Source organism: Oryctolagus cuniculus, chromosome 4 (assembly GCF_051225735.1).
Source record: "Oryctolagus cuniculus isolate XC-2025 breed Fujian yellow rabbit chromosome 4, ASM5122573v1, whole genome shotgun sequence".
In the NCBI taxonomy this organism is placed as follows: Eukaryota; Metazoa; Chordata; class Mammalia; order Lagomorpha; family Leporidae; genus Oryctolagus; species Oryctolagus cuniculus.
The window spans coordinates 135329340-135351863 of NC_142870.1; positions in this window are offsets into that span (position 1 = coordinate 135329340).

Consider the following 22524-nt stretch of genomic DNA (forward strand, 5'->3'; position numbering starts at 1 on the left):
GGAAGTACCCTTGTCTTTAACTCAGGAGTCTGCTGTTTAGCATGTGCAACTAATTAACAGATTTACTGAGGACTGTTTCATTCCAGATGTCTTCATTCATCATGACATCATAATGAATATTTACAAACTAAGCAAGAAAGCAAGTTGAAATGTTCAAGCTCATTACAAGCTTTGTCTCTAACACACTGACAAACGTCCCACTGGCCAAAACAAGTCACATAGCCAAGTCCAGATTCAAGGGGTTCAAACAAAAAGTAGATATCACTTCTCAGCCTCCAGTCACAATTATTTACATTATGCCCATTTGCAAAACGTTTTCAGTGCTATAAGGACTCCTAAATTCTTTTTTAATTATGGCATCAGACTCAAGTCCAGTAACTTGTGATGTGCATCTTTTTTTGTTTTTTGTTTTGTTTTGTTTTGTTTTGTTTTGTTTTTTTGTGAACGCAAGGGAGGATACTTGAATGCAACTCCTTTCAAAATTCAGAAACCTGAAGACTAAAAATTCTCAGCCTATATTCATTAGTGAGCCAACATCAAAGTAACCACAACAAATGGAATCTACATAGTAACCACAGGTCAGTAGTAATTACAGAATTGAGATGGGCACATGTTTTCAGTTTCCCTAACTCTAAGGACAGAGAATATTCATGAAAATCACTCTCTCATCCATTGCTCTAATTCTTCCTTTGCTATTTTTGTCTCTTCCATTAGAGACCTTTTTCCTTTCCTCAACTAAATGGCCACATTTTTATCCAAATAGCTTTTAGAGCCTTCCTCCTGCTTACAAAAAAAAAAAAAAAATGGAAACATGGTCCATTTTTCATTTTAAATTTTCTCAATCTTTCTTACTCTGTACTTATACAATTTCTTTAAAAACCATGTGCCTTGCCATGTATCAAATTTTGTACACTGTACTGGCAAAAAAAAAAAAAAAAAGTTACAGCCTCTGTTTTTTTCAAGATAGGCTTTTCCCTCTCTGGCCTTGTTTAGAACTAGCCTACCTTGTTTTGATGATGGCTGAATTCCAAAAGCAGTAGAAGAACTCAACTTTGTACACTAGCAATTCTTTGTTTTGATTTTTATTTATTTGAGAGAGAGAGAGAGAAAAGGAGGAAGAGGGAAGAGAGAGAGAGAGAGAGAGAGAGAGAGATTCTCTCTACAGCTTCACTCCCTAAATGTCTCCAACAGCCAGAACTGAACCATTGCCAAAGCTGGGTGTCTCACCTGGATAGCAAGAAGTGAATTATTTGAACCATTATTATTGCCTTCCACAGTTGGCACTGGCAGGAACTTATAGTCAGCAGATCGAGCCAGGAATTAGACTCAAGTACTCCGATGTGGGATTCATGTGTTTTAACTACTAGGCTAAATACCTGCTCCACAGTCACTTTTCAAGCTTCCATTTGCAATGTATTTGCTAATACCACATTGACAAATCAAGTCATGTGACCAAATCCACATTCAAGGGTGTTGAAAGAGACCTCACCTCTTGATGGAGTAGAGCTGTAATGTATTTTGTGCATTTTTCCACAACCTAGCAAAGTACATGGTGCCTTCAAAAAATACACAGAAATTGCATCGTATGAAAAACCATGCATGGATCTCAGGGTTTCTTGGCAACAAAATAAACTCATGCTTACTTGCTGTAACATCTGACCGGGATCTAGTCTGAGGCACTTAGAAGAGAAGATATTAGTTTGAAAAGAGGTCCTATTAGAACAATGTGAATTCTGCTAAAGTTAAATCAAGAAAAAACATATTTAGGATGAAGCATCAGTGGAAGAATGGTGAAACTATCGATGTTTTAGAAAAAGTCTATTGGGATAAGACCTCTGAAGAAATCAGCAGTTTACAAATGAATAATCCATTTTCAAAAGGGATGAGACAAGGTTTAAAATGAAGCTCACAGCAATAGACAAACCCAATCAATTTGCAAAGAAAAAATTAGTTTTGTTGATGTTCTAATTGAAATGGACCGAAGATTGTCAATAAAGGTATTATATGACACCATAGATATTTTAATTGGTGCAACTTAAACAAAATGGGCCAAACATTGAGATCCATGGATGTCAAAACTGTTCTGCCATATCAGTTCCAGACAAGAACAGAGATTTCAATGGAAACTTTAAATAAGTAGGTCTAAGATCCCAAAACATGTCTGTGAAGAATTGTAACAGGAGATGAAACATGACTTTACATTGTGATTCTGAAGACAACACACAATCAAAGAAATGGCTACTGGGAGTTGGGTTCAGTCTGAGCAAAAGTGGCCCAGTCAAGAAGAACAAGGCTTGTGGCAACAGTTTTTTGGGGGTGTTCAAGGTATTTTTCTTGTTGATTTTCTGGAGGTTCAAAGAAAGGTAGTATCTTCTTATTAGGAGAGTGTTTTAAGAAAGTTAACCAAAGCGTTAGCAGAAAAACATCCAGGAAAGCTTCACCAGAGAGTCGTTCTCCACCATGACAATGCTCCTGCCCAATCCTCCTATTAAACAAAAGCAATTTTTCTGCTGTGTTCTCGTGGGAAACAATTAGGTATCTACCTTACAGTCCTGATTTGGTTCCTTGTGAATTTCCAGACTTCTACATCCACAAGTTACATTCACGCATGTATGTAGCACACATTAGCCCAAGAAGTAGGTGAGTTTAGCCACATTGATTCTAGCATTTGTTTCCCATCTACAAACCAAGAAATCTAAATGCCCTCATATCTGCACAAAAGCAAAGATGACCTGCTTGAATAGTTGAGAAACATATGGGTTATAAATGTATGGAACATCAACCAAACTGAGACAGTCCAAATGAAAAATATCTCTTAGTTATGTAGTGTTTTGAATTTGATATTTTTACCAGAATCATTCTGCACACTTTTCATGCAGAACAGATGCCAATGGGCCCACTTGTGTTTCTCCTTTCACTGGAAATGAAGATCCTTACAAATGATTGTGGAACAGTTCTGAAAATACAGACCTTAAAGGCAGAAAAAGCCAGAAAAATTAACATTCCACATGCACATTAAAAATAACAAATATTAAAATTCTTGGCAGAGGTAGGGAAATCCCCAGTGGCAGTGATGACAGGGTGAGTTGATGTAATTGCTATGATCTCATTAAATCAAAGATACTTTGTGTAGTATCTACATGAGGATGTCCAGCCCTGCTGCTTGTAGATAGGGTTATTTGGATGATTCTAGTAGTTCTCTAAAACGTTTAGTAAGCTTTCATAATGTGCTAAGCTTGGTATTGTCAGCCACATACAGAATTATGGCTGAAATAAGGTAACTTGGTCCAAGGCCAAGATTCTCAACCTGTGGTCCTGATCAATAGCAGAAGTACAAATTGTCAGCCTACCCAAGATCTAGTAAATCAGATTCTTGAAGAAAGGGGTGCAATGATCTTGGTTTTAAAATTCTTCCAGAATTTTAAAGTTTGAAGTCCAGTTTTTTTCAGTAAATGGCCAGAAATTAAAAGCCAGGAGTCTCAGAGTTTCCAAAAAATATCAGCATCTGTCTTCAAGTGGATTGTTTCCATGGATGACTCAGAAAATATTCTCTAGCATGATTTAATTTTCTCAGAGAGAGATGGGATGTCATGTCCACATATATGGTTGTTGAGACGACAGGGTTAATGCATTTTTATGTAGAATAGCATCTTACCTTGAAGTGTATTTTAATATTCCATTTATTCTGTTCTAAAAGTCAACTGGAATAGTTTTATAAGGTGATTAAAAATATCATTTGCCTTTCTTATCAAAAGTTTCATTGGATGATCATCTTGGAAGCATAAAATAAATACTTCAAGAAGTTTGTGGGAAAGTGGGAGTAAAGTATGTTTATTTTGGTGCCAATAACATTGAAATTCGTGCATATGAGGGGTCTTTCTATTTCTCCAAACTATTTGAGGTACCCTCATATGAATCCTCATTCATATTTAATAACTGAACAAAAACAAATGAGACTAACAAGGTTAACACTGCTTCTTCACAGTTTCACATTTAGAAACCAAAATACAGCAAAACCTCTTCTCTTTGAGTGGCTGTGATGGTTCCTCAATAACTGAGAAAAATGCAATACTCTTTCAAGTATCAGCAACAGCAGTAATAGTTCGTGTTCCAGCTGCTCCTCTTCCAATCCAGCTCTCTGCTATGGCCTTGGAAAGCAATAGAAGATGGCCCAAGTCTTTGGGCCCCTGAACCCTTGTGGGAGACCTGGAAGAAGCTCCTGGCTCCTGGCTGCTCTGCTGTGGCCATTGCAGTCATGTGGGGAGTGAACCAGCAGAATGGAAGATTCTCTCTCTCTCTCTCTTTCTCTCTCTCTCTGGCTCGACCTCTCTCTGTAACTCTGACTTTCAAATAAATAATTCTTTAAAAAAAAAGTACATGTTCCCCATGAACTACTGAGTTTTTTATCATTCTAACTTTAAATTATCTTTATATATCTATTGATAATGTCATTTGTCTTTTCTACTTGTTCTATAAGCAGGTGAATTGCACTAACTGATTGTGGTTTATTTAACAACACGTTTTTAAAAATATCATTTATGTTTCCATACCTCTCATGACAATGATATTTTGTTTTTGTTGCATTGTACTACTTGGATAAAGATACATATATCTATGTTCAAGAGTGATATGGGTCTGTGATTTTCTCTTCTTTTGATGTCCTGATTGAGTGAAAAAAATCAAGATTTAATCTGACCCAGTGGGATGCTGGTAAATGTTAAATTACTAGGTCTCTAGGGTAATAAAAAGCCTTATTTTATAGTGCCTGGTGATTATCCTGGCATATAAAACTCTGCCATGGCTGATTTCAATGTGCCATACTATGTCACTGAATGCAGAGTCGGGAAGAGTTGCTCACGATTGGCTCTTAGGAACCTGGGAAAGTGGGGCCAGCATACCTGGTCCTGACCTAAAAAATACAGTTTGGAAATTGTTCTATCACAATTTATACTCTGAACTAATTGTGCAATATTAGTGTTACTAATTCCTCTTCAAATTGCTGTTAGCATCTACAGGGCTTTAATTAATGATTTTGCTCTTGTCATTCCTAAAACTAAATATAATTATAAAAATATATAAGACACATATAAATTTAAATATTGTATTACATATTTTACATATTGATAGACTAATATGTATATGTTATAAAAATTATATATTGATATATGGGTATTTTTATATATTAGACATATAATTACTTAATGTAGAAACATGTTCCTCTTTTACAAGGAGGATGGGCTCCATCACATTGCGTCTTTCAGGAGACACACTTATTTTAATATGTAAGTGCTATATCCCATGAAAAATAATATTAAATGACTAAAAGGCAAAAGCAATCTCATGATCCTGCTACCTTACACACTAATTGTACTTGGTTGGGTAAATAGCAATGGTTTTGTCAAATGCTATTGAGAAATATATTTTTGCTAATTGTGATTTACTTTATCATGCTAAGACATGAATTTATTAAGTGAATCACTTTCTCTTTAGCTAAATCACTAGCTAAATTACACTGAAGAAATAAAATCCAGATGCAGAAACTAATTGGAAACATTGCTTTAAGGTGATGAAACACTTATATATCTAATTTGGGGAATCATTAAATTTTAGTTTAGCAAAGTTTTCACGTAACTCCCTGATATTTTTAATTTTGATCAAAATATATTGTTGCCAAAGTCGTTGAATAAATGTGAAACCTTGGCATTTCTTTTCATTTATTTTAATAAACACTCCAGTTTCAAGTGCTCAAAGATAAAAAGAAAGATGATCAAAGTGGTAATCTACTTCTTAAGGAGTCCAGTGCAGAAGGGAGAAGACAAAACAACAATCACTCTACAAACTGATGCGTTATGGAAGAGATTTAAATAAGGTACTAGAGCAACACAATGAGGGAGTGACACATTCATTCTCGACAAAGCCGATTTAATGTTTCACTCTCCTCTCCTCTCCTCTCCTCTCCTCTCCTCTCCTCTCCTCTCCTCTCCCCACTTCTCTTTGTTAAGGTGTACTGAGACCACATGAGGATTCAGGAACCTTTCCTGGACATGGGAGAGCTCCCCAACCATAGCTGTTCCTGGGCCGTGTAACTGGTTTATCCTGAAGCAAGGGAAGCAGGATCTCCCATCAAGCATCAAGTTGGTGTGTAGGCTAAGATCCCTGTACTAACTGGGAGTTTCAGTATTCTCTAAGTCCCTTTTTGATGGGGTTAATATGTTACCTGGGCAATACCTGCATAGCTTATGCGCTTCCATACCTCCCCCATTATTTATTTTTGGGAACATGATGCCTTGCAGTCAGAAGTTCTTTCATGGTCTAACTGGCCAGATCCAAGATGATCACTTCAGTGAGCTCCAGTAGATCTCAACCTTCATTATAGTGTGATTTCCAAATTAAAGCAATGACATAGTGACTAGCCTCTGACCAGAAACATCAGACCATAAATGGAGAGAAAAAGTGGCACCTAAGCTTTGAGAAATCCCTGCCTATTCTGAGAAAAGACATGAATATCCCACCCACTCAGCAAGCTGAGAAGCTGATCTGAGAAGTAGGCTCCCACTTCTCCATTCTTTGTCCCTGAATGAAACTAGTGCTGTTGATGATCAGCTTCTACGTCATTTTTGGCTTTGTGACATCAAATTGGCTAAGGGCCTCATGTTACAGGCCTCCCTGAGGAAGGTGTGGGAGGGTAAAATTGTGCTGAATGAATAAAAGCATAAATATTTACATTTTTAAATTGTGTAACTAAAACTCCCAAAATCCTTAAATATTAACAAAACATCTTAGAGGGTATATAGACCAGACAGTAAAATAGCACCATCGCCAGTGCTGTGGAGCAGTGGGTTAATGCCCTGGCCTGAAGCACCGGCATCCCATATGGCCACCGGTTTGAGACGCAGCTGCTCCTTTTCCAATCCAGCTCTCTGCTATGGCCTGGGAAAGCAGTGGAAGATTGCCCAAGTCCGTGGGCCACTGCACCCATGTGGGAGACCTGGAAGAAGCTCTTGGCTTTGGATCGGCGCAGCTCCAGCCGTTGTGGCCAAGGGGGAGTGAACCATCTGATGGAAGAGCGCTCTCTCTCTCTCTCTCTCTCTGCCCTCTCTCTCTCTCTCTGCCTTTCCTCTCTCTGTTTAACTCTGACTTGCAAATAAATCTTTTAAAAAAATAGCAGCATCAATCCATGGATATTAACACAGCCAAAAGAATGAGATATATACATAATTGATCTAAGAAACAGAAATATTATACTAGTTTTGTTGATATGGAAAACACAATGGTAGCACCAATGGTTTGGGGAATAAAGAGATCATTTTCTTCTATTCTAATGTATTTAAAGTCATCATGAATACTAAAGATATTCAAAGCATTCTTATTTTTTAAAATTTAATGATTCTTACAAAATATCTCCTTTAAGTCATTACCTATTGAAAATCCATGATTTATTATCATTTAAAACATTTATTTTGTTACTTGAAAATTATATTGTTTTCTTGATAGCATGAAGCTCATTCAGTGAACTCCTCCTGCTTTACCAAAACAACTCATTTAAGATTCAGCCAAGCCTTTCAGAAAACAAGTAAATATTTAAAGGGACATAATATATAATGGAAATCATCAGCTCATAGATGAAGCTCAATCTAATTTTGTGGGAGAATGCAATAATATTTCTCAATTTGTCCCTTTGTAACTAAAAGCATTCTAATTTGGTAAAGTCCCCCACTACAAGGTAAATGAAAAGGAACCTTGTCCTTAAATTTTTACCCCAGTAACAAAGAAAAGATTGCCACATCAATTAACATAGAATATTTAACACAGATGTGCTTGCTGTGTTATTAGTTTTCAGAGTACATTTAAAAAATGTTCTTCATCTTACTATAAGTAAAACAAGATCAAAATAAGAAAAATAGAGCAAATAAATTGTGTCTTGAACTGTCCTACTTTCGTCTACTTGATACTCAGTAGGTGTTCTTGTAAAATATAAGATGCAAGAGATGTATGTGCCCAGTCAAGAAATAGTTATTGAACTTAACCATTGTCAGTCACTGTACTAATAACGCTAATATGGACACAATCTTTGTTCCCAATAAGCTAAGAATCAGGTAATATAGATGCATAATTGAATCTTTCTGTGTGAGGATAATGATAGTGGAAACACTGATGAAGTCATAGAGTATATAACTCAACACAGTGAAGGGAGGATGGCAGGTAGTTTGAAACACTTTCAGAGCAAAGCCTTAAGCAAGCCTTAAGTAGGAGTTACCCAAGTAAAGGGCAGAAATAGAAGCTGGAAGGTAGAAGGGGATTCTAGGAGGAAAGGATGTGAGCAGAGGAAGAGATATGACAAATAGTGTGCTATATGGGGAGTTTGCTAGAAGCTGTGCTCTGATGAACACACTTTTAGGAAGAGTTGGGAGAGAGACAACAGAAGCAGAAGTACCATAAATGTCTTCAGGTTTCACTTTATCCTGGATATGTCATGGACACACTAAAAGATTGAAACAGGGGACTTGTGTGGTTAGAATCATATTTGGTTACATAATAATGGCTGTGTATAAGATGGAGACAGTTATCATTCCTTGGGATTTAAAGGAAAAACAAGAGAGAAATCATTTGAGAAGAATTTGAGGAGCATTCTCTATGTAGCACAGCCTGTAGCAACTGATCAGCTATGAATTAGTTAAGGAGAGAAGCAGTGAGGAAGACTCCCAATACTAGCCAAGTAGATTGCGAGCCACTAGTTAAGAACATTCCAGAACATGCCAGTTTTGTTTTGTTGAATTTAAGGCAGTATATGATACTGAGATGGAAATGTTCAGTAAGCAGTAGAGTTTGTGAGTGTGTGCTGAGGACAGAGCTCGGTGGGAGTAAGAGGCTAGGTTTTGTTTGTGTATTTTTAACAAATGAATAATCACTGAAAACATCTAAGAATATGAAGTTATCCAGCAAGGAATCACCAAGTAGTACATCCTATGAGACACTAATATTTAAGAGGTATGTGGGAAAAAATATGTTCTTGAAAGATATAGGGAAAAAATTCAAAAGTACCAGAACTAGGAGAGTTTGATGTTAGGGAGTAGAGGACCATGGAAGCCAGTAAATAAAAACTAAATTATTTCCACTAAATTTGGAAATAAGAGGTCATTGATGAGTTAAGTCAGAGCTACCTTGAAGAAGTGCTTGTATTTGGGAAGAAATCCAGATTGCATATAGCTGAGAAACAAATGGGAAATAAGATGGTGGAAATACATAATAACAAGCTAGTCTTTCAGTCATCCAAACTGAATAGCAGAGAGATTATATGGGGCTAAAGTGAGAAGTAGAGAAGATAGCAGATGACTCTGTTTTAAATACAACCTTGAAGTTTTAGCTTAAGGCCGAGAAATCCAATTAAAGAAAGAAAAAGTTGAAGATATAGGACAGAAATATTTCGTATGACCAATGAAACAACAACATGGAAAAACAAAGGTGGAAGGGGAAGCAAGACACATGAAGTGAGCACATCTCATCTCTTGCAGCTAGGAAAAAGGTGAGAACAGATATGAATGTTGGTAAATGTGTGTAGGTAGGACAGGCAGTTAAAGAAGCTCACTCTTTTTTTAAAAAAAGATTTTATTTATTTATTTGACAGGTAAAGTTACAGACAGTGAGAGAGAGAGAGAGAGAGAGAGAGAGACAGAGAGAAAGGTCTTCCTTCCATTGGTTCACCCCCCAAATGCCACAACAGCCGGAGCTTCACCGATCCAAAGCCAGGAGCCAGGTGCTTCTTCCTGGTCTCCCATGCGGGTGCAGGGCCCAAGCACTTGGGCCATCCTCCACCGCCTTCCCAGGCCACAGCAGGGAGCTGGGCTGGAAGAGGAGCAACAGGGACTAGAACCCGTCACCCATATGGGATGCTGGCACTGCAGGCGGAGGATTAACCTAGTGTGCCATGGCGCCGGCCCAAGAAGCTCGCTCTTGATGGACCTGAGTTTCTTCATAACGGAAAGTCAGTATTCCATACTGACTATCCATTTGTTTACCAACCGAATTGATCTGAAAGCCACAAATTATTGGTTAAGGAAGGAAACAGAGTTTCTACTTGTACCAAGTTTCACAGTCCAGTGGAATTTAAAATTGTATAAACAAGCAGTAACAGTACAACATAATAAGTGTCATAACATGGAAAGTAGAAATTATAGAAACTCATGGGAGGTATACCAATCAAGATGGTATGTTTCATTTGACTTTATTATGAAAAACTATGATTTTAGTTATATTCCACTGCTTTGCTTACATATTCCCTTTGAATTTTTGAGAAAAAGTTGACTATTGCATTGATGAATTAAACTGTGGTGAGGGGCTGGCACTGTTAAAGCCCTAGCCTACAGTGTCAGCATCCCATTTGGGCACCAGTTCGAGTCCTGGCTACTCCACTTCTGATCCAGCTCCCTGGATTTAATGTGCCTGGGAAAGCAGTAAAAGATGACCCAAGTCTTTGGGCCCCTGAACCCTTGTGGGAGACCTGGAAGAAGCTCCAGGCTCCTTGCTTCAGATCAGCCAAGCCTCAGTTGTTGAGGCCATTTTGGGAGTCAACCAGTGGATGGAAGATCCTTCTCTCTCTCTCTCTCCGTCTCTCTCTGTCTCTACCTCTCTTTGTATCTCTACTTTTCAAATTAATAAAAAAAATCTTTAAAAAATTGTGGTGAAATCACAGTGCTATTTATACAGAAGTAAAGATAATGATATAGTTCTACATTCAGTTAAAAACATGTTCAGTACATAGTATTGAGTGAAAAATAAACACACATTGCTAAGTTGCGTATGTTGCATAATACTTAAAAGTAAATCATAAACCAAGAAATGATTGTACATAATGTATCAATGATAATTTATTATTCTAATTTAATACATATATTGGGATAATATTTATGTTTCAAGATAATGCACACTGAGGGGATTCCAAGATGGCTTAACAGGGACAAGATATGCTGATTCTGACCAGGGGAAGATACCAGAAAAAAAGCAGAGGAAGTATACTCGCAGGGGAGAGTTGGGGAGAAATTCACAGTGGAAATTCTACAGAGCGAAGAGGAATGCCGTGGAGCAATGTGGAAAGTGCAGACACGCAGCAGCCAGCAGGGACACCGCAGCGGGAGGTTGGAGAAGCATCTGAGAGTGATGCGAGAACAGACTGCAGCAGCTGGCACCACTGGCGGTACCACCTGAGGGAGAGCCTTGCAGTCAACACTGTCTTTGAGTCTGGCTTGTAGCCCCAGTAGTGTACCCTACAATTCAGCCAAGGAAAAGCACATTTCATTCTTCCCATCCCCCAGGAAGGAGGCCTGGCAAGTAGAGGGGAGAAGATGTCATCCTGACACAAGTAGAGGCGAGGCTGTGGTGGCTCTTGGTGTGTGCGACCAAGGAATTTTAGCACAAGGAAAAATCTGTGTTTCCCACTGCCTCTGAGGCTGGCTGGTAGGCTTGACAGGGGACAGGGTGCTCATTTAGAAATGTGAGGCGCCCACATCCTCTGAACCTATCACCAGCTCCGGGGCTCAAACTGCCAAGGTGGAACACCCACAGGCACCTACCTGGTTCGGGAAAGGACTCTGCTCTCGCCATGGATAGCACAGGCTCATACCTCTGCACCGACATGACTGTGATCACCAGCATTCCATATGGTCAGCGGTTTGTGTCCCAGCTGCTCCTCTTCTGATCCAGCTCTCTGCTATGGCCTGGAAAAGCAATGGTAGATGGCCAAAGTGCTTGGGCCCCTGCACCCATGTGGGAGACCCGGAAGAAGCTCCTGGCTTCGGATAGGCTCCTGCTCCTGAGGCCATTTGGGGAGTGAACCAGCAGATAGAAGGCCTTTCTTTCTGTCTCTTGCTCTCTGTCTGTAAATCTGTCTCAAATAAATAAACAAAATCTTTTCAAGAGAGAGAGAGAGAGAGAGATTGAGACTATTGAAACTGAAAAAATAGTTTGGTAAAGTTGCAGGATATAAAATTCACACAAAAAAATCAATAGCATTTGTATACACAGACAGTTCCATGGCTGAGAAACTACTTCTAAGATCAATCATATTCACAATAGCTACAAAAAGTTTAAATACCTTGCAGTTAATTTTCAAGAAGGTGAATCATCTCTACAATAAAAATTATAAAACACTAAAGAAAGAAAAAAATGAAGACACAAAAATGGAAAAATACTCTGTGGATTGGAAGATTGATCATCATCAAAATATCCATATTACTCAAAACAATTTACAGATTCAAGGTGATCCCAACCAAAATACAAATGACATTCTTCTCAGATCTACAAAAAAAAAAAAGGTGCTAAAATTCAATCTAAACACAAGAAACCCTGAATAGCTAAACTAATCTTTCAAAAACAAAGCTGGAAGAATCACAATACCAGACTTCAAGACATAACAAGGCAGTTATAATCAAAACAGAAATAGACAATGTGGATCAATGGAATAGAATAGAATCCCAGAAATCAATCAATGCACATACGACCAATTAATCTTAGGTTAAAATCAACCCTTGGAGAAAGGACAATCTCTTCAACAACTGGTGCTGGGAAAATTCCATTTCACATGCAGAAGTATGAAACAAGACCTGCACCTTTTACCTTATACTGAAATCAACTAAAATGGATTGAGGATCTAGATCTACAATCTGATATCATCAAAGTACTAGTGGAGAACATTGCAGAAAATCTGCGAGACATTGCCATAGGAAAAGACTTTTTGAGAATGACCCTAGAAACACAGGCAATCAAGGCCAAAGTATACAAATGGAATTACATCAAGCAAAGAAGCTTCTGCACTGCAAAAGAAATACAAAGTCAAGAGGCAACAGATAAAATGTGAGTAAAATTTGTAATCTGTGAATCTGAACAGATAAAGGATTTATATCTAGAATCTATAAAGAGCTCAAGAAACTCAACAAAAATGAAACAAATAATCCAGTTAAGAAATGGGCAAAAAATTTGAAAGGACATTTTTGCAAAGACAAAATTCAAATGGTCAACAGACACATGAACAAATGCTCAGGATTACCAGCCATCAGGAAAATGCAAATAAAAACCACAATGAGGTTTCACCTTGCCCAGTTAAAATGACTTTCATACAGAAATCAGCAAACAACAAATGCTGGTGAGAATGTGGGAAAAGTTTCCCTAATCCATGGTTGGTTGTGATGCAAGCTGGTATGGCCATTGTGGAAAAGAGTTTGGAGATTCTTCAGAGAATTGAAAATATATCTCCCATACAACCCATCAATCCCACTCCTGGGAATTTATTCAAAGGAAATGAAATCAGCATATGATAATTACCTGTACCCTTATGTTTATTGGGGTACAGCTCAATTCACAATAGCTAAGATATGGAATTAACCCAGATGCTCATCAATTGATAACTGGATTCAAAAAATGTGGCACATATACACTATGGAATACTACACAGCAGTAAAAAAGAATGAAATCCTCTATTTCACAACCAAATGGGTGCAACTGGAATCCATCATACTGATTGAAATAAGCCATTCCAAAAAAGACAAATATCATGTTTTTCTTGATCCATGGTAACTAATAGAATACAAATAATGTAATGTATAATTATTTTCATTGCAATCCCATAAAATTATTGTTGTGAGGAAATGGCTTAAAGTCTAAATGAAGTTAATTATTACCTTATAATCACCCAGGAACTATTTAGATGTTACATTGTCATTGGTTGTATCTCATTGAAAGAAATTATGAATGACTGACCAAAAAATTGTATATGCATTAAATAGTCATTTACACATTCAATTCTTATATATAGGCATTGTCTATATTCCCAATAAACTAAGGTCTTTTTTCTTATTACTTGCTAAACTTATTTGGTGAAGTTTTAAGCCTTTTTACTGTAATGTAAATTTGTTATCTCAAAAACTAAAAAAAAATACAGAATAAAGGGTAGAAGGAAGGATGGAAAGAGGAAGGGAATATCATTATGTTTTTAGGCTTATATCTACAAGTCATATTGAATCTGTTAGAATTAATTAAAATTAAAACAACAAAAAAGAAATGGACACTGAAGGATTCAAAATTAAAACAGTAACATGCTTGCAATTTAATTCTTTATAAAAATGATTATATGCACACACATACATAGAGACTGAGAGAGATAATGATCAAGCGAATGTGAAAAAATTCTAACAATTGTGCCACGGTGAGTGGAGATTCTATGGAAGATTTTGTACTAGTTTTAGATTATCTAAACTAGGTTTACAGAATAAAACCATGTAGTTTGGCACCTGAAAGTCAGAGAAAAAACAAAACAAAGTACATTTTTTCCTTTAGCAAAACAAATTCTAAAATTATGCTAACATTTGAACTATATTAACCCCCCCAGCTGTAAAGTAACAATCTTTTCATTTGTTATGTTTAAGTTACCAAGGTAACCAGAACAGTGAAGAAACAGCTGCCATGGGATTGCACACCTCCTGGAATATCTACTTCCTTTTGTCTGCTCTGTGAGCCCCTAATTTCTCCTTCCTTTTTTTTTTTCTGTAGCAGAATTGTGCTAAGCTAAAGATTACCTAAGCCCAAAATGAAGAAGATCCTAGGAACTGAGAGACATTTGCAAATAGCAGTAGAAAGGACAAAGGTCTACCAGGACAAGGAAGCAAAATCTGAAGAAGAGTGTCTGGTGGACACTCCCAATTTACAAAGGAAACACTCTGTCCAGGAGCCGGTGATGGGCAAAATGTGTTACTTTGCCAGAGGACTCAATGAGATGGACTCATCTAGACCAGAACGGCTCACCCAACTGACACACATTCTCAAAATTGCCTTTTATGTTTTGTATTAACAAATGGGATTCTGAAATTAAAGATAGAGTGCAAGTTTTCTTGTGTTTCATAAATTTATGTGTTTGTGCTTTTGCTGACTTCTTCTCTCTGTGTTTTCTCCAAGATTTATAGCATGCATAAATCACTATTACATTTAGAAAAAAATTAGATTTTTTATAGCATGTTATGGTTAATTTCATGTGTTAACTTGGCTAGGCCTCCTAGTTACTCCATAATTGCTCATAAATTATTCTAGATATTTCTGTGGTGGTCTTTTTAGGTGATGTTAATTAGTAGACTTTGCGTGAAGATTACCCTCCATAATGTGAGTGGGTCTCATCTAATCCATTGAGGAACTTAAATGAGTTTAATAGCAAAAAGTCTGACCTTCCTAATAGAAGAAGGAATTCTGCCAGCATATCATCCATGGACTCTAATTCCAGCATCAGTTCTTTCTTGGATCTCCAGCCTGCCCACATACCCTGCAGATTTTGGACTAACCACCAAATTTATGTAAGCCAATTCTTTAAAATAGATCTGTCTACCTATCTGTCTATTCTTTCATCCATCCTATTAGTGCTGTTCCTCTGAAGAACCCTGACTAAAACACAGTAAGAACAAAATGAGAATGGATGGGCTAGAGAAGTGAAAGGAAAACATGGCAGCCAACTTCAATGAAAGGAAATTAACAGGGTTAATTTCTTTCTAATATTAATATAGAAGGCTTTAAATCTACAGATTAAAACATGCTAAGTCTGAAAAAATGTTGACAAATGTTGGTGAACCAAATTTGATATCTTCACTATTCAATTAATTTTTGCTGTTTGTTTCTAGAATTTAGACAATTTCTAAAACTTGAAATTTTTGTTTCCCAAATTGAAAACATATCATGAAATAATAATTGGAAGAAATACACTACACTTGAACAAAAGAAAACTATAAAACAGATTAGCAAAACTTCTAAAAATTGTCATATATTTGAGCACAAAAAGAAGTTGCATTTTGAAAGCTAAAAGAGTTTCAAAAAAATACTTTCTTTTGTAGACTCGCTGATGTGAAAAATATTGACATTGTTAGTTTAAGTTATTATTTAAATTGTATTTTCTATACTTTGCCTATTTTGTGGCATTTTCCCAATATCTGAACATTGTTGGTGTTTTTAAAAAATATTATTATTTTTCTATGTTAAACTACTGCATTAATTTTGTGTGAATTAAATTTTCTTTATCTTTAGTTATCTGTTCCAAAACATTGGTTACATATCAACAGTCATTAAGATGTTAGCATCTTCCTCATGAAAATCTTCCTTTTAAAGTTCTTGGGGGCTGCATTGTGGTACAGCAGGTTAATCAGCCGCCTGCAATACCAGTATCCCATTTGGGTGCCAAATCAAGTCCCACCTGCTCTACTTCTGATCCAGCTTCCTGATAATGCTCCTGATAATGCAACAGAAGATGGCCTAAGTGGCTGGAACCTTGCACCCACATGGGAGATCTGGATGAAGCTCCTGGCTCCTGATTTCTGCCAGCCCCAGCCCTAGCCATCGTGGCCATTTGGTGAGCGAACCAGTGAATGGAAGAGATCACTCTCCCTCCTTCCCTCTCTGTAACTCTGCCTTTCAAATAAATAAAATAAATCCTTTTTCAAAAATTTGTCCTTAAATTATAAAATAATTTTATTTTATAATAAATAAAATTATTTATTATTATGGGTGTTTTAATAATTATTTAATTATTATGGGTGTTTTTGAAATTTTACTTTCCTATTTATTATTGCAGTGATATATTAATTATAACAATATTATAATGTTCACCACTTTGCTTCTTGGGCTATCTAGCTTTTTTCCTCATTCCCAGCTGTACTCAACCAATCACAAAATTCTGTTTTAAGAAAAAATGTTTTTAACATTTAAGTAAAAGCTGTATATTTAGGATTACGAGCCTATCCTATGCATTATCAATTCTGCATATTGTGTTCTTCATTGTAATCTTTCACCATTAATTTTCTGTTTTCATAAATAGATTAACATACCCTGTTAATAATTGTGGAGTGTTGCTTACTTACATTTTGACTTTCTATCACCTACTGGAAAGCTGGAGGGCTGGTTTTTGACTGTGGAGCTGTCTGTGTGGCTTGGCAACCTCTGCCACTGTATCCTGGTGCTGGATTGCTGGCTTTTCCCAGCACATCTTTCAGAAAATGTCAGCAATGTTGTACTATTCCCCCTGAGCGAGATCACTGCTATGCTTACTCCACTACAAAGAGAAAGCAGCAGGGGGCAGAGTATCTCTGACAGCTTGCAGTCTCACATCCAAGTGCATGTTTCTGGCATATTGCAAACCAGGCAAGCCCGTGCTCCTGGTGGCCCTCTGCCTCTGAGTTCCTGCGTGCGTTTTGTGATGCTTGCTGTGTGCCTCAAGGCTTTGCAACTGAAACCTGATCAAACATTGCAAGAAAACAACAGCAGCATCTTAAAAAGTTGTGGTAAGAATATTTAATATGAAATCTATCCCCTTAATAAAACTGTAAATGTATAATACAGTATTGCCAACAACACACATAATTTCATACAGGCGATCTAACGTTCGTCTTGCAAAACTGTAACTTTCTACTCGGTGAATAACAACTCCCTATTTCCTCTTCCCCATCCCCTAGGAAAAACTCTGTTTTCTGTGTGTCCATTATACTCCTCAAATAGCTAAAATCATGCAGTATTTGTCCTCCTGTGAGTGGCTTATTTCACTTAACATAGCGTCTTCAAGGAATTATTAAACTCATTTTACTGGAGAGAAACAAAGTCCGATGGATGAAGCGCATTTCCAAGATCACAAATCCAGTTATTAAAATTGCTGTGTCATGGCCGGCGCCATGGCTCAATAGGCTAATCCTCCGCCTGCAGTGCCGGTACCCCGGGTTCTAGTCCTGGTCGGGGTGCTGGATTCTGTCCCAGTTGCTCCTCTTCCATTCCAGCTCTCTGCTGTGGCCCGGAAGTGCAGTGGAGGATGGCCCAAGTCCTTGGGCTCTGCACCTGCCTGGGAGACCAGGAGAAGCACCTGGCTCCTGGCTTTGGAAGGGCGCAGTGCGCTGGCCGCAGCACACCAGCTGTAGCGGCCATTGGAGAGTGAATCAACGGAAAAGAAAGACCTTTCTTTCTGTCTCTCTCTCTCACTGTCCACTCTGCCTGTCAAAAAAAAAAAAAAAATTGCTGTGGCATTTGACTTTTTTATTCTCAGATAAATCATCAGCAATGTAGGCTTCTGGAAAAAAAATAGCTAACATATTATTTAGTTTATGCAAGACCCTCTCACAAGAACTGTACATTTACTGACATATTTAAACCCACAACAAATCTCTAGAACAGGTATTAATGTGACCCCTTTGTTATGGTGAAAGAGGCAAATAGAAATTTGGCGGAATCCCCAAAGTCACATGACTCTTGGTGAGTTGGAAAGTGGGAGTTCAACCCAGGTGGTCTGGGTCCAGAGTCCACGCTCTCACTTTAGCTGCACTGTGATCCACATACAGGCCCAGAATCACTTTCCCAAAGTTGGGAGAGCTGCCCAACCACAGCTGTTCCTGGCCTCAAAAACAGCTTATCCTTGGGCAAGGGAAGAAGTATCTCCCATCAGGGATCAGGTGGGCATGTAGAGTGTCCCCAGGACGGCAAGGCAGGGATTGTGGCCCAAGTCATCCGTTAAGGCAGGTATAGGCCCAACGCAGCAGAAATGTGGAGAGCTGTTGGGATAAACCAATTGTCTTCAAGCTCTCAGACTTACTCAACACGGGTTTATACATAGTTTTATGCCCTCCCTTTGGCACTCAGAGTCATGCAGGGAACCATGGATCCTGTGCAAGACTGCCCAGTGCACTGGAGGAGGTCTAGCATCTTTGCCCTATCCCAATGACAGCCACAAATGCTACCTCACACAGCCTCTCCATTTTCCAGCTTGAATCCCACCAATTGTTCATTCTGTGCTGAGAATCACAATGTGAATCCTTGAGGAGTCATCTGGAATCAAGACTCACAGGCAATTGATCTGTGCTTCACTAGGATGTACTTCATACCTTGACATTCTCGCCTTTACAGACATTTGAAGAGATTCCCCAATTCCTGAGAGCTTTCACTAAAGTTCTCCGAAACAAGTACTCTATTTTTTCCTTCATTTTCAAGAGAGATTCTGAGTTTGTCCATGTGACTCTAGCTTCATCAGGTACTGGATTTCAAGAAACAAAAATTGAAAGCAAAATATTTGAAACAGTTACCTGGCTGCAGCGCTGGGGTGGGCATTGTCCATGCGTAGATTGTTTAAGAAGACTGGGGAACTGTCACGAGTAAACCAAGTGAGAGTCGTATAGCACTCTGCAGTCATATAGCACTACAGTCTCTAGCAGACTGTCATAAATTACAGGTTTGATATAAATTTCGAATTTCTAGAGCAGAAGTAAGTGTAAAATTAAAAAAAAAAAAGGATTTTCAAGTCAGGAAACAGATGCAGATGGAATTTAAGAGATGTAAGAGTTAACAGGCCAGAAACAGAAGAGGAGCGATGGTTTGGGATGTTGGCCAGACTATTGTGTTTGGGGCAATCATCATTGCTCCATGGTGATGGTTGCACAATTCCCAGAATTTACAAAAACCATCAAACTACACAATTCAAAGGCGTAATTTTATAGCCAGAAATTGTATGTCAGTAATGCTGTTATATTTTTAAAGTATATAGCTGAGATAGATTTACTAAAAAAGAATAAAAATAGGACAAGAATTTGTGTACATAATATTTCCAAGGTTCTTAGTTGCTACTTCAAAATGTTTGTGTAGGTAGTATGTATCTTTAAAAATTCAAAGAGGGGCTAGCATTGTGGTGTAGCGAGTAAAGCCTCTGCCTGCGATGAGAGCATCCCATAAGGGCACTTTTGGAAATCCTGGCTGCTCCACTTCTCATCCAAGTACCTGCTAATGACCTCAGAAAGCAGCAGAAGATGGCCTAGGTACTTGGGTCCCTGCTGTCAATGTGGAAGATGCAGATGAAGTTCCCTGCTCCTGGTTTTGGTCTGGCCCAGTACCGGTTGTTGTGGCCATCTGGGGAGTAAACCAACAGATGGAAGATTCTCTCTCTCTCTCTCTCTTCCCCTGTCTCTCCCTCTCTCTCTGTAACTGTGATTTTCAAATAAATAAGTCTTTTAAAATTCATATAAAATGTGTATTATGAGAAACTTGTGCATGGATTTCAATGTTTAAACTCAACTTTTGATTCCATTTTTCCCCCACACTTTTTTTCAATATAAAACTGAAAGTAAAAGAGCAACTCTATGGCTTTTGGCAAAGTCAAAAATTGTGAGAATAAGATATGATCTATCTAGAAAAGCAGCAGCAATGGCATTTAGGGTTTTTTGAAATTTATGTTATTTATTTTAAAGGCAGAATGACAGACAAAGAGAGGGAGAAGCAGAGAAAGAAATTGTCTATCCGCTGATTCACTCTCCAAATGTTTGCAACAGCCAGGGATGGGCCAAGCAGAAGCCAGGAGCCAGGAACTACAACTGGATCTTCCAAATGGATGACAGGGACCCAAGTACTTGAACCACCTTCTGCTGCTTCCCCAGACTCATTAGCAGGGAGCTGGATCAGATTAGAAGCAGACAGGATTTGGAACAAATTCTCCAATATGGGATGCTGGTGTCGCAAGCAACATGTTAACTTACTGAGCCACAGTGCTGGCCCTGCCACTCATTTTCTTGATCTAAGAAAGTGTATTAGAACATTCTGGTATGAAAAAGTAAACTTATTTTCTATTCCTAGGTATTCAAATTTACCAGGAATAACAAATATATATTTTAAAAAATCAGATTTTATGATTTTAATGATAGGATTCATATATAGCATTTTAACTTTTTGCTTAAAATGTTCTTGTTTTGTCACTATTGTAAAATTCATATGCATTGTAGCTGAAAACATATCTCCTGTTTTACTTATCAGTTTTAAATTCAGTCCTGTCTTGATTTAGAGTTGGCTATTTATGTTAATCATTTAAAACTTAACACAGCCATGGTAAAGCACAAATAATTATGAAGTGTAAAATAAATATATAATGGATACTATTAAACCATACCCAGGTCATGGCTAACTTTGTGCTAGATGTAATAACATTATTGTATTTGTTCCTTTGTTATTTTTTAAAATGTTTATTTCTTTTTTATGTGAAGAGCAGACAGAGAGAGAAAGGACATTCTAATTTTATTGAAAACATCTTCAGTGTAAAGAAACAGGAATGCTTAAACGTGGTTAAATAAAACAATGGCTTTAGCTTCCTCTTTGGAAGTGTAACATACAAATACAGAAAATATTCCCACACCCATTGACATGGAAACATTTAATTGAACAATATTTATTCAGTATATTGTTAATGTATGTTCAAGCTGCATTTAAAAATATTTTTAGATCTTTAACATAATTAAAAGAACGTGAACTCTGTAATTAACATACAATTATTCTTAGGTGTTTAAATTTTAACTGAAAAGTGATCCCTGTTAGGAATTTGGAAAACATTATGCTGAGTGTAATAAGCCAATCCCAAAGGGACAAATACCACTTGTTCTCCCTGATAGGTGACAACTTGCTGAGCACCAAAAAGGAAACCTGTTAAAGTGAAATGAACACTATGAGAAATGGTGACTTGATCAGCCCTCACCCTGGCTGTTGATGAACAACTTAATATGTTATCCCTCTTAGTATTTTTTTGTTTGTTCTACTTAATACTTTTGGTTAAATACTGTAATCAATACACAATTATTCTTAAGTGCTGAAACTTAACTAAAAAGTGATCACTGTTAAATATAAGAGTGGGAATAAGAGAGGGAAGAGATGTGCAATTCGGGACATGCTCAAGCTGACTTACCTCAAACAGTAAAGTTAGAAACATACCAGGGGATTCCAATTCAATCTCATCAAGGTGGCATGTACCAATGCCATCTCACTCGTCCCAGTGATCAATTTCTGTTCACAATTGATCATAATGATAGGACTAAGAACCAAAGGGATCACATAAACAAGAATAGTGTCTGCAAATACTAGCTGATAGAATCAAAAAGGGAGAGAATGATCCAACATGGGAAGTGAGATACACAGCAGACCCATAGAATGGCAGATGTCCTAAACAGCACTCTGGCCTCAGAATCAGCCTTTAAGGCATGCGGATCTGGCTGAAGAGCCCATGAGACTATTTCAGGCATGGAAAGCCAAGACACTCTGGGGAAAAAAAAAAAAAAAAAAAAAAAAAAAAAAAAAAAAAAAAAAAAAAAAAACTAAATGAAAGATCTCTGCGAGTGAGATCCCAGTGGAAAGAATGGGTCATCAAAGAAGGAGGTACCTTTCTCTGAAGGGAGGAGAGAACTTCCACTTTGACCATGGCCTTGTCTAAAAATTATCAGAGTCAGTGAACTCAGGGGGCTTCCATAGCCTTGGCAGCTCATGACAAGAGCCCAGGGTGATTACTGATGCCATAAACAAGAGTGTCAATTTGTTAAGTCAACAACAGGAGTCACTGTGCACTTACTCCTCATGTAGGATCTCTGGCCTTAGTGTGTTGTACATTGAGATTTAATGCTATAAATAGTACTCAAACAGTATTTTTCACTTTATGTTTCTGTGTGGGAGCAAACTGTTGAAATCTTAATGTATGCTAAACTGATCTTCTGTATATAAAGAGAA